Raw genomic sequence first — 12,770 nt, forward strand, 5'->3', positions numbered from 1 at the left:
CAACGAACGGGCACACCACATCCCTCTACTGCCTTTCTTTCTTTCCTTCTCTCTTTCATGTTTTATCGTCTTCTCGGCTAGACAATCATACATTGGATATATGGGGATTTACTTATATACATACACATATACATACACACATATACATATATATTAAGTTATATCTTAATATATATTCTATGATTACAGTATTGTCAACTGATAGTTGTGGGATGTTGGAAATAGGTGTGTATGTTTCTGTGTAATCCATAGCACTCTTAATATACATTTATGCCAAGTAGAATAGTCCTTATACCATCATTTGTCATCTGTTCAAGTCCTTTCACGTCATAAGTCGGACGAAAATACACAGAACAAAAATATAAACACAACATGCAACAATTTCAGAGATTTTACTGAGTTACAATTTATAAGGAAATCTGTCAATTTAAATTCCTTAATTAGGCTCTAATCTATGGGTTTCACATGAATGGGAATAGAGATATGCATCTGTTGGTCACAGATAACTTTAAAAAAGTAGGGGGTGTGGATCAGAAAACCAGTCAGTATCTGGTGTGACCACCATTTGGCTCATGCAGCGCGACATCTCCTTCACATAGAGTTGATCAGGCTGTTGATTGTGGTCTTTGGAATGTTGTCCCACTCCTCTTCAATGGCTGTGAAAAGTTGGTGGATATTGGCGGGAATTGGAATAAGCTATCATACACGTCGATCCAGAACATGCCAAACTTGCTCATGTCTGGTGAGTATGCAGGTCATGGAAGAACTGGGACATTTTCAGCATCCAGGAATTATGTACAGATCCTTGTGACATGGGGCTGTGCATGAGGTGATGGCAGCGGATGGATGGCACGACAATGGGCCTCGGTATCCCTGTGCATTCAAATTGCCATCGATAAAATGCAATTGTGTTCGTTGTCTCTAGCTTATGCCTGCCCATACCATAACCCCACCACCACCATGGGACACTCTGTTCACAACGTTGAAATCAGCAATCCGCTCACCCACACGACGCCGTACACGTCTGCCATCTGCCCGGTACATCATCTTCGAAAAGCACACTTTTCCAGTATGCCAGTGGTCATTGAAGGTGAGTATTTTGCTAACTGAAGTCGGTTACGACGTTGAACTGCAGTCAAGTCAAGATGAGCTTCCCTGAGACGGTTTCTGACAGTTTGTGCAGATATTCTTCGGTTTCATCAGCTGTTCGGGTGGCTGGTCTCAAATGATCCTGCAGGTGAAGAGCCGGATGTGGGGATCCTGGGCTGGCGTGGTTACACGTGGTCTGTGGTTGTGAGGCCGGTTGGACTAACCCCTTATGTGTTGCGTGTATATTTTTGTTCAGTGGTAGTTGAATGCAAAAAAATGTTTTGCACATTTTCACTAACGCCCCAGACTGAAAATATTTACACAAGAAGCAACCTAATATCACACAGTCAAACTCTGTCATTTAGTAAGTTCATTTAGTAAGACATTTTTCTGCTAACTTTATCATTCCACTAAATCTTTTTTGCCTTTTCTTTATGTCTGAAAGGTATTGCCTGTATCAAACCCAAAACTTGTATTTTTGCCAAACGACCTAGTAATCATTTCGGTAAAGTTTTGCTTACGGCTTGGTATGAAGCAGCCATAATACTGAAGCGGCATTGGCACGCACAACGCTCCTAAACACTTGACGATTGCCAGTTAACCATCCTCATGACAGTTCTAAACTTTGCAAGGCATTTCACTTCAAATCAAATCAAATTGTGTTGGTCACATACACGTGATTAGCAGATGTTATTGTGGGTGTAGCGAAATGCTTGTGCTTCTAGCTCCGACAGTGCACCCATCTCTTCACATATCCCACCACTAAACATGCAAAGATTTTTTATGACTTAAGTAAAAATAAAGTACTACTTAAGTCGTTTTTCAGGGTATCTGTATTTTACTACTTATATATTTCTGACTACATTTACTTCACTACCTTCCTAAAGAAAATAATGTTATTTTTACTCCATACATTTTCCCTGACACCCAGAATTACACATTACATTTTGAATGCTTAGCAGGGCAGGGAAATGATCCAATTCACACACGTACACTACTGGTCACATGTTTTATAACACCTACTCATACAAGGGTTTTTCTTTATTTTTTACAAATGTATACATTGTAGAATAATAGTGAAGACATCAAAACTATGAAATAACGCATATGGAATCATATAGTAACCAAAAAAGTGTTAAACAATTCAAAATATATTTTATATTTGAGATTCTTCAAATAGCCACCTTTTGACTTGATGACAGCTTTGCTCACTCTTGGCATTCTCTAAACCAGCTTCATGAGGTAGTCACCTGGAATGTATTTTAATTAACAGGTGTGCCTTCTTAAAAATTCATTTGAGGAATTTCTTTCATTCTTAACGTGTTTGAGCCAATCAGTTGTGCTGTGACAAGTTAGGGGGTGTATACAGAAGATAGCCGTATTTGGTAAAAGACCAAGTCCATATTATGGCAAGAACAGCTGAAATGACAGTCCATCATTACTTTAAGGCATGAAGGTCAGTCAATACAGAACATTTCAAGAACTTTGAACATTTCTTCAAGTGCAGTCGCAAAAACCATCAAGCACTATGATGAAACTGGCCCTCATGAGGACCGCCACAGGAAAGGACGACCCAGAGTTACCTCTGCTGCAGAGGATAAGTTCATTAGAGTTACCAGCCCCAGAAATTGCAGCCCAAATAAATGCTTCAGAGTTCAAGTAACAGACACATCTCAACATCAACTGTTCAGAGGAGTCTGTGTGAATCAGGCCTTCATGGTTGAATTGCTGGAAAGAAACCACTACTAAAGGACACCAATAAGTAGAAGAGACTTGCTTGGGCCAAGAAACACGAGCAATGGACATTAGACTGGTGGAAATCTGTCCTTTGGTCTGGAGTCCAAATTCAAGATTTTTTGTTCCAACCGCGTGTCTTTGTGAGACGCGGTGTAGGTGAACGGATGATCTCCGCATGTGTTTTTTCATGGAGGAGGAGGTGTTATGGTGTGTGGGTGCTTTGCTGGTAACACTGTTGGTGATTCATTTAGAATTCAAGGCACACTTCCTTAACCAGCATGGCTACCACAGCATTCTGCAGTGATTCGCCATCCCATCTGGTTTGGGCTTAGAGGGACATTCATTTGTTTTTCAACAGGACAATGAGCCAACACACCTCCAGGGTGTGTAAGGGTTATTTTACCAAGAAGGAGGGTGATTGAGTGCTGCATCAGATGACCTGGCCTCCACAATCCCCCGACCTCAACCAAATTGAGATGGTTGGGGATGAGTCAGACCGCAGAGTGAAGGAAAAGCAGCCAACACGTGCTCAGCATATGTGGGAACTCCTTCAAGGCTGTTGGAAAAGTATTCCAGGTGAAGCTGGTTGAGAGGATACCAAGAGTGTTCAAAGCTGTCACCAAGGCAAAGGGTAATTATTTGAAGAATCTCAAATAAAAAATATATTTTGATTTGTTTAACACTGTTTTGGTTACTACATGATTCCATATGATGTCTTCACTATTATTCTACAATGTAGAAAATAGTAAAAATAAAGAAAAACCCTTGAATGAGTTGGTGTTCTAAAACTTTTGACCGGTAATGTATGTACAGTACTTCCCTGCTCATCTGTATTGCCCCTGATCTTGCGGACGCACTAAACACAAATGCTTATTTTGTAAATAATGTCCAAGTGTTGGAGTGCGCCCTTGGCTATCCGTCAATAAATAATGAACAAGAAAAGTCTACTTAATATAAGGAATTAGAAATTATTAATATTTTTACTTTTACTTTTGATACTTAAGAATATTTTAGCAATCACATTTACTTTGATATTTGAGTATATTTAAAACCAAATGCTTTTAGACTTTTACTCAAGTAGTATTTTACTGGGTGACTTTCACTTTTACTTCAGTAATTTTCTATTACAGTATCATTACTTTTACTCAAGTATGACCATTGGGTACTTTTTCCACCACTGACCACAACTGGATGGTTCCATAAAGAAGTACTGTGGGAATAAATATCACTGTGTTGTGGAAATTATCACTAAGGACTCCAAGTCAAAGTTAAATGAACAAATCTTTATTAACACAGCCGGAGAGGTTACAATATACGTAATGCTCAAACTACAAGTCTGTCAGAAGCCCTGAAGGGGTGCTTCCTTTTCAGCACTCCTTCTTCTCAATCACAAACTAGGCATCTGCTCTCAGGGTGCAATAAGCTGATCATGACCTTGCACACATAGTATCTATGCGTTGTGCCAAAGTAACACTGTATTTCCTTCTTTCTGTTCTCCTTCTATGAGTTCCCTTCCTGAGAGCAAAGTCACAGAACATACTTTTTTTTTCACCTTTATTTAACCAGGTAGGCCAGTTGAGAACAAGTTCTCATTTACAACTGTGACCTGGCCAAGATAAAGCAAAGCAGTGCAACAAAAACATCACAGTGACACATGGGATAAACAAACATACAGTCAATAAATCAATAGAGAAAATCTATATACAGTGTGTGCAAATGCAGTAAGATTAGGGAGATAAGTCAATAAATAGACCATGGTGGCGAAATATACAAATTTAGCATTAACACTGGTGTGATAGATGTGCAGATGATGATCTGCAAGTAGAGATACTGGGGTGCAAAAGAGCAAAAATAAATAACAATATGGGGATGAGGTCGTTGGGTGGGCTATTTACAGATTGTCTGTATACAGCTGCAGCGATCGGTAAGCTGCTCTGACAGCTGATGCTTAAAGTTAGTGAGGGAGACATACGTCTCCAGCTTCAGTGAGTTTTGCAATTTGTTCCAGTCATTGGCAGCAGAGAACTGGAAGGAAAGGCAGCCAAAAAAGGAGTTGGCTTTGGGGATGACCAGTGAAATGTACCTGCTGGAGCACGTGCTACGGGTGGGTGTTGCTATGGTGACCAGTGAGCTGAGATAAGGCGGGGCTTTACCTAGCAAATACTTATAGATGACCTGGAGCCAGTGGGTTTGGCAACAAATATGAAGCGAGGGCCAGCCAACGAGCGCATACAGGTCGCAGTGGTGGGTGGTATATGGGGCTTTGGTGACAAAATGGATGACACTGTGATAGACTACATCCAATTTGCTGAGTAGAGTGTTGGAGGCTATTTTGTAAATGACATCGCCGAAGGCGGATCAGAGAATCACCAGCAGCAAGATCGACATCATTGATATATACAGAGAAAAGAGTCGGCCCGAGAATGTAACCCTGTGGCACCCCCAAAGAGACTGCCAGAGGTCCGGGCAACAGGCCCTCCGATTTGACACCCTGAACTCTATGTGAGAAGTAGTTGGTGAACCAGGTGAGGCAGTCATTTGAGAAACCAAGGCTGTTGAGTCTGCTGACAAGAATGCGGTGATTGACAGAGTCAAAAGCCTTGGCCAGGTCAATGAAGATGGCTGCACAGTACTGTCTTTTATCGATGGCGGTTGTGATATCGTTTAGGACCTTGAGCGTGGCTGAGGTGCACCCATGACCAGCTCGGAAAACAGATTGCATAGCGGAGAAGGTACAGCGGGATTTAAAATGGTCGGTGATCTGTTTATTAACTTGGCTTTCAAAGACTTTAGAAAGGCAGGGCAGGATAGATATAGGCCTATAACAGTTTGGGTCGAGTGTCTCCCTCTTTGAAAAGGACGATGACCGTGGCAGCTTTCCAATCTTTAGGGATCTCAGACGATACGAAAGAGAGATTGAACAGGCTAGTAATAGGGGTTGCAACAATTGCGGTGGATAATTTTAGAAAAAGAGGATCCAGATTGTCTAGCTCAGCTGATTTGTAGGGGTCCAGATTTTGCAGCTCTTTCAGAACATCAGCTATCTGGATTTGGGTGAAGGAGAAGCGGGGGGGCTTGGGCAAGTAGCCAGGTGGAAAGCATGGCCAGCCGTAGAAAAATTCTTATTGAAATTCTCGATTATCGTAGATTTATCGGTGGTGACAGTGTTTACTAGCCTCAGTGCAGAGGGCAACTGGGAGGAGGTGCTCTTATTCTCCATGGACTTTACAATGTCCCAAAACTTTTTTGAGTTTGTGCTACAGGATGCAAATTTCTGTTTGAAAAAGCTAGCCTTTGCTTTCCTAACTGACTGTATATTTTGGTTTCTAACTTCCCTGAAAAGTTGCACAGGATGTTTTTGTTCTGGTCAAGGGAAGTCAAGTCTGGTGTGAACCAAAGGCTTTATCTGTTCTTAGTTCTACATTTTTTGAATGGGGCATGCTTATTTAAGATGGTGAGCAAAGCACTTTTTCAAGAATAACCAGGCATCCTCCACTGACGGGATGAGGTCAATATCCTTCCAGGATACCCGGGCCAGGTCGATTAGAAAAGCATGCTCGCAGAAGTGTTTTAGGGAGCGCTTGACAGTGATGACGGGTGGTCGTTTGACCAATATTTCACCTGCTAAAATTAAAGACATCTCCAACCAGCATTGGGACTTCTTTGACAAAATGCCTACTTATATATGCTCAGTAATCTCTCTCCAACGATTTAAATTAACACAATGTTGAGTGTTGCTCTGGTGAGTGCTTGACGAAACCCACCGCTGTGATCCCTGTGCCATGTCATCCATCCACAGACATCTGCGGATCGAAGCAGCATGTCCTCCAGCCATCTAAACCAGAGGGCCTACGGAGAAAGGCTAGAGGATTCCAGTTGTCAGATTGTCAGGATAACACAGAGGCTTTACAGTAGTTTAATGATTATGGATGAACTGTTCTTGCATTGTGCATGATCAATGTTTGTTGAATTATCTGCAGAACCAGTTAGCCATGGAGTGGTTATTTCAGTACACATTAATACATTACATTACATGACAAAATGCCTACTTATATATATTGTGCAGTCTGTTAACCACCCCTAATCATGGTCACAAACCATGTTTTGATAATAACATTCAGTTCCCTCTTATTTTTTTGGACCAATGGGGATTATGAGTTTTTCCTATCAGCCAAATGCAAATGTGTACAGCGAGCTCAGGGGAACATTGTTCTGTAAGCAGGGGTCGCCAGACCTTAAGCTCCAGACAGAGATAACACCTGTCTATTTCTGAGTGCCTCCTGGAATGAATTGCATCTGTTTGGGTTAAACCGGTCGTGCAGCCAGATAAAACATGATTAAATCAACTGCACATACAAATAATTACATTTTAAGAGGATGCATATACCGGAAATTGTTTTCCAGAAATGCAATAACATCTGTAAAATATCAGTAGGCTATTTGTATGCACGTACAGTAAGCTTGTCCGGCGTTATTGGCGGCCCTACTGCACCTCCTTGCCTGTCCAAATACAATATTTAAATATTGATCATTTATTTGACTGAGACGGGCGACTACAGAAAAATGCATCAATCTCAGTTAAAGCATCCGAGCGAGCGTGACAGCGCTCCTCTGTCTCAGTATGTATAGCACAGGAGGTCGGTGGCACCTTAATTGGGGAGAACGGGTTCATGGTAACGGCTGGAGCGGAATTAGTGGAATGGTATCCAATACATCGAAACACATGGTTTCCATGTGTTTGATGCCATTCCATATGCTCCGTTCCAGCCATCATTATTAGCCGTCCTCCCCTCAACAGCCTCCACTGAGGTATAAACCATGTTTACGATGCTGTCTGGACCAAAAGAGCATGGCATGTCATACTATAGACCCCTTTCTGTGTTTGCAAACATTGCTGCAAGGGGACGATGCGCGCAAGATGGTGACAGAACAAGGGGGAGTTCTTATAGAACATCAGCAAAAAAAGGCCTGCATTTACATGTTGCTCATGTGTACATTTCACACTACTTTTGGATTAGAATTTGATTTCAAGGCTCGTATGAATGTCCTGCTTACTATAATATTTGTGTAATTCGCAAATAAACTGCATATTTAACTTCTACCGGTAAAATGGCTCTTTGGCTAGCTTTTGCTCCAGCCTATATCAATGAGCATTATCATTCTAGCTAACAACTGCTGCATCCAAAAGTTATTTTGCAAAGATCAACCAAATATAATTTTAGCGACTGTTCAAGCAAGAATCACAACATCGTTGTAAGTTATTTTGTTTAGAAGTAATAAAAACTTCAATCTAGACTATGTGGAATGGGTGCAGATGGCGATGGCTTTCTTACCTCGGCCAAGAGTCGAGTGACATCAGTGTGTCATGTACTGGAAAATGATCTATTTCTGGCCAGACAGCCTCAGATACATGGACTACATTTAGAGGGGAGCTGTTTCCCTCTCTTAGACTCTTTCTCCAGTGAGATAGTTTCAGCAGGGAGGAAGAGGCGAAGCCTCACTCTCGCCAAAATCTGTCCAGATTAAGACCAATGCATTTCTATAGGCATAATATGCAGACCTAAGCTTGTCTCCTGACTTTCCACCTTTTGGTGAAATGACTCCCATTGTTACGGCATATCATCATTATATACAGATCTCTGGTTTCAGCCTCTTACAAATTGGAAAGGAAAGTTGGCAGGTGCACTGTTAGGATGCTGGATTCTCTGAAAGTAAATTGAGGTTTAGCCAAAATGATAGGCTCCAATTACTCCAATTACTCCTGTCTAAATAAAATTATTCAAAATACTTCACCAGGGAGCATGACTTAGCCACAGAGGATCATTAGCTTCTTTTAAAAAAAGAATAGCTGTGGATTGTTTCCAATCACAAGTGTGTAGGCATAATCCTATTTGGGAAGCCCATAATTTGGGTTGTGTGCGTAGCAATAGGTCTAGCTGATTGAGTTGCGGCAGTCAGTGAAAGCATCTAAAATATGTGTGAAGATAATGTTTGAGAATAATTTAAAATGTTGCAACAAGAAGAAGGGGATAAGTGTGTGGCAAAGATATGGCTTGTCTCTCTCCAGAATGGGTGCACTCAGCTCTCTAGAATTAGCTAAACTGTCTCCCGCCAATTCATTCACAATCATTGCTTCATTGTGTGAATTGTTTGCCCTTTGATTGTTTATTTTTGATCAATTCCCAATTACATATGTCACCAGTAGGCCTAGTAAATGTACCGTTAATCCCGTCATTTGGTTACATACATTTTTTGTTAATGCATGTATTATTTACAGTCATTTACCATTTTTATTCTCGTAGTGGAAAGGTTGTTTGCGGAGTTCACAACCTCCTACACTTGTGTTTCACAACCTGCTACAACAAGTTTTGGTTTATTTCATAGCCATTATGAGTTCAGTAAATTGTTTCATTGTCTTTTGTTTGGAGTGCTCCATGTGAGCAATGAGCATGTGTCTGGTTTCTCTTTCCTGATACGTTGAGGGAGTGCGCACACCTCGGCACACACAGAAGCAGACCTACCTGGGCTGCTGCGGGCAAAAGTTGGAATGTGCCTATTTGGCTCATGTCTGATTTTTGATTGTCATAACTCACCATGCCCAACAGCAATAACCTGAGCTTCTCAGTCATTATTTTTTCTTCACCTCACAAAGTAAATCAATAAAGCGTTCGACGTCGCCTGTTTTCTAACCACCGGTCCTGGCAAACATCATTACGTGCACCTGGCATCAATCATTACGTGCACCTGCTCCTCATGATGAGGCACAAGTGGACTCCATTTCCTCACTCATTACCTCATCTATATTTGGCATTCACATACGTTTATTCCCCAGGCAGTATTAATGTTGTATCATGTTCGTACACTACGCTTGTATTGTTCCATCTATTATTAAACTCACCACCTGCACTTGCTTCCCGACTACCAGCGTCTATGTTACAGAATACTGCCTCAACAAAGGAAATCAGCAGGAAATCAGGACATCTCCCAGACGGTCGACGAACAGGGATACCTACTTCATCAACACCAGGACCAGCTGGTGCAACTGGGGAAGGCTATGGAAGAGGTTCTTCGCAGTCTTCCACGTCTCGTTGAGGCGTTGCCTTCAACTAGCGAAGGATACTCTGCCACCAGTCGACCCAGTGAACCAGCACACCAGTCCATTCAGGTGTCCGCCCAGGTCAGAGACGTCTCTTTGTCCCTCCCGAATAAATATGATGGAACCCCATCTAAATGCCGTGAATTCCTACTCCAGTGCTCCCTCTATTTTGCCCACCAGATGGGAGCCCCCACCACTAAGAGGTCCAAGGTTGCCACTGTTATTTCTCTGCTGACTTTGCGGGTATTGGAGTGGGCTACGGCTTTCTGAGAGAGAGGAGAGGAGGAGCTGAATTCGTATGAGGGGTTCATTGCTCTGTTCAGAGCGATCTTCGATCATCCACTGGAGGGCAGAAAGGGGGCTGAGCACCGATTCCAACGACTGCAGGATAACCAGACCACTGCCGAGTATGCGCTCAGTATGCGCTCATCCAGCGCTCCGCATGCTATTCAGAAGAGGACAACCTCTCCTTGGACTCACTCATCGTGACTGCCATCTGTCTGGATAATCTACTTCGGGAGCGTCGGTACCCTTATTGCTTCTCTCCCTCTGTATCAGAGCCTGAACCCATGGAGGTAAAGGTCATACACCTCCCTGCGGCTGAACGACAGATGGAAACAGCTGGGGCTCTGTCCCTATTGTGGTCAAGGAGGGCACCAGCTTCAACAGTGTCCGGTACGTCCCAACTATGGATCCACGAGAGCAGAGGGACGGTCACGTGATCTTCCACGTCCTGGGGCAGGTGTGAGTATCCATCTTCATAATTTTCTGCCAAACCCTTTTCAGTGTCACAATAGCTGGCTGTCCTTCATGTACTGTTTCTACAGTCCTAATGGAGTGCCGTGGGGAACTTTGTTGACCAGACCCTTGCCTCCTCTCTGAACATCACGTCATATCCGCTCTCCTCTCCGTTTCCGGTTCAAACCCTGGATAATCGACCACTAGGATGCAGAACCATTACACACATCACCACACCACTCACCCTCACTGTGGAGTCCACTCATCAGGAAAACATTCCGTTCTTCATAATTAGTGCTCCAGCTCACAAGATCCTCCTCACCTCCCATGGCTCCAATGCCATAACCCCACCATCTCATGGTCGAGGATGAAAATCACGGACTGGGCACCCGAATGTTAGAGGACCTGCCTTCCCTCTTGAGTCGTAGATGCAGACATTCGCCAGGCTCTGGAGAGAGAGCCTGCACCCACTATGTCACGTCCTGGCCAGTATAAGGGTTAATTGGTATTGTAGTTTAGTCAGGACGTGGCAGAGGGTATTTGTTTTATGTGGTTCATGGTGGTGTTTTGGTAAAAGGGCGTTTGATTTAGTATTTCTGGGTTTTGGTTTATGATCTATGTTTATATAATTCTATGTCTAGTCTAGGTAGTCTGTTTTCTATGTAGAGTTAATTGGGGTGGACTTCCAAATGAAGGCAGCTGTGTGGTGTTGCCTTTGATTGGAAGTCCTATATTAGTTGGGTGTGTTTGTCTGTTTAATTGTGGGAGATTGTTCTGAGTTTAGCCTTGTGCCTTGCAAGACTCTTTTGTTGTTCGTGAGTTCGTTTTGTTGTTTTGGAGTGTTCTTTTTGATTTAATAAACGTTCAAAATGAACAACCGCATTCCTGCTGCGTTTTGGTCCTCCTTCACCGACGACAACCGTGACACACTACCTGTCCATCTGAGCACATCTACATTCCCCATAAGGGATAGGCTGTTCTGGGTGCACACAACACTCACCACTGGACACTTGGGTATCACTCGCACTATTCACTCCATCTCTGAGAAATACTGGTGGCCCACCTTGGCGCAGGATGTGGTGCGCCACATCAACTCATGCTCAGTATGTGCTCAAACAAAACACCCCCGGTTGTGGACAGATTTTTTAAAAATCCTGCCTGTTTATTCGTCTCTCTGGTCTCCCTTCCGCTCTCCAGGTTGCTGAGGCCCTATTCCAGCAGGTCTTCCGGCACTATGGCCTTCCGGAGGACATCGTCGCCGACCGTGGCCCACAATTCACGTCACGGGTATGGAAAGCCTTCATGAAGAAACTGGGAGACACGGTCAGCCTCACTTCTGGGTACCGGCCTCAGTCCAACGGGCAGGTGGAGAGGATGACCCATGAGCTGGGGAGGTTCCTTTGAGAGTGGGCCCAATTTGGAATTCATTACGTCACTCCTCCACCGGGCTTACTCCCTTCCAGTGTGTCCTGGGTTATCAGCCAGCCCTGACTCCGTGAACTCCAAGCCAGACCGAAGCCCCTGCGGCGGACGAATGGTTCTGGCATGTAGAGAAGATTTGGAGTGATGTTCATGTAAGACTGCAGCGTGCCGTCCGTCGCCAGAAGGGGCAGGCGGATCGCCACCGCAGTGAGGCGCCTGTGCTTCATCCTGGTGATCGCATCTGGCTCTCCACCGGAACCTCTCACTCCGCCTGCCCTGTAAGAAGCTGAGCCCCCAGTTTGTGGGGCCATTCATGGTTGTCCGGAGGGTCAACGAGGTTACGTATAGATTACAGCTCCCCACTGACTACTGTATCTCACCCTCCTTTCATGTCTCTTAGGCCGCTGGTTCCTGGTCACCTGGCTGAGGCTGTCCCCCACGACACCCCTCCGTCTCACCTGGGCGGAGGGGGTTGGCTCCAGTACCTGGTGGAATGGGAGTGGTACGGTCCTGAGGAGCGGTGTTGAGTTCTGGTGGAGGACATTCTGGATCAACATCATTTGTGATTTCCTCTTTCACCATCTGGACTCGCACGCTCCTCACCCTCGGGGCCGTCACCCTGGCAGGCGCCATCCTGCGGCTGGTAACGCACATCGGGGGGTACTACTGTCATGTCTACTCCTGCTCC

This window comes from Salmo trutta, chromosome 26 (genome assembly GCF_901001165.1).
Source record: "Salmo trutta chromosome 26, fSalTru1.1, whole genome shotgun sequence".
NCBI classification, from domain to species: domain Eukaryota; kingdom Metazoa; phylum Chordata; class Actinopteri; order Salmoniformes; family Salmonidae; genus Salmo; species Salmo trutta.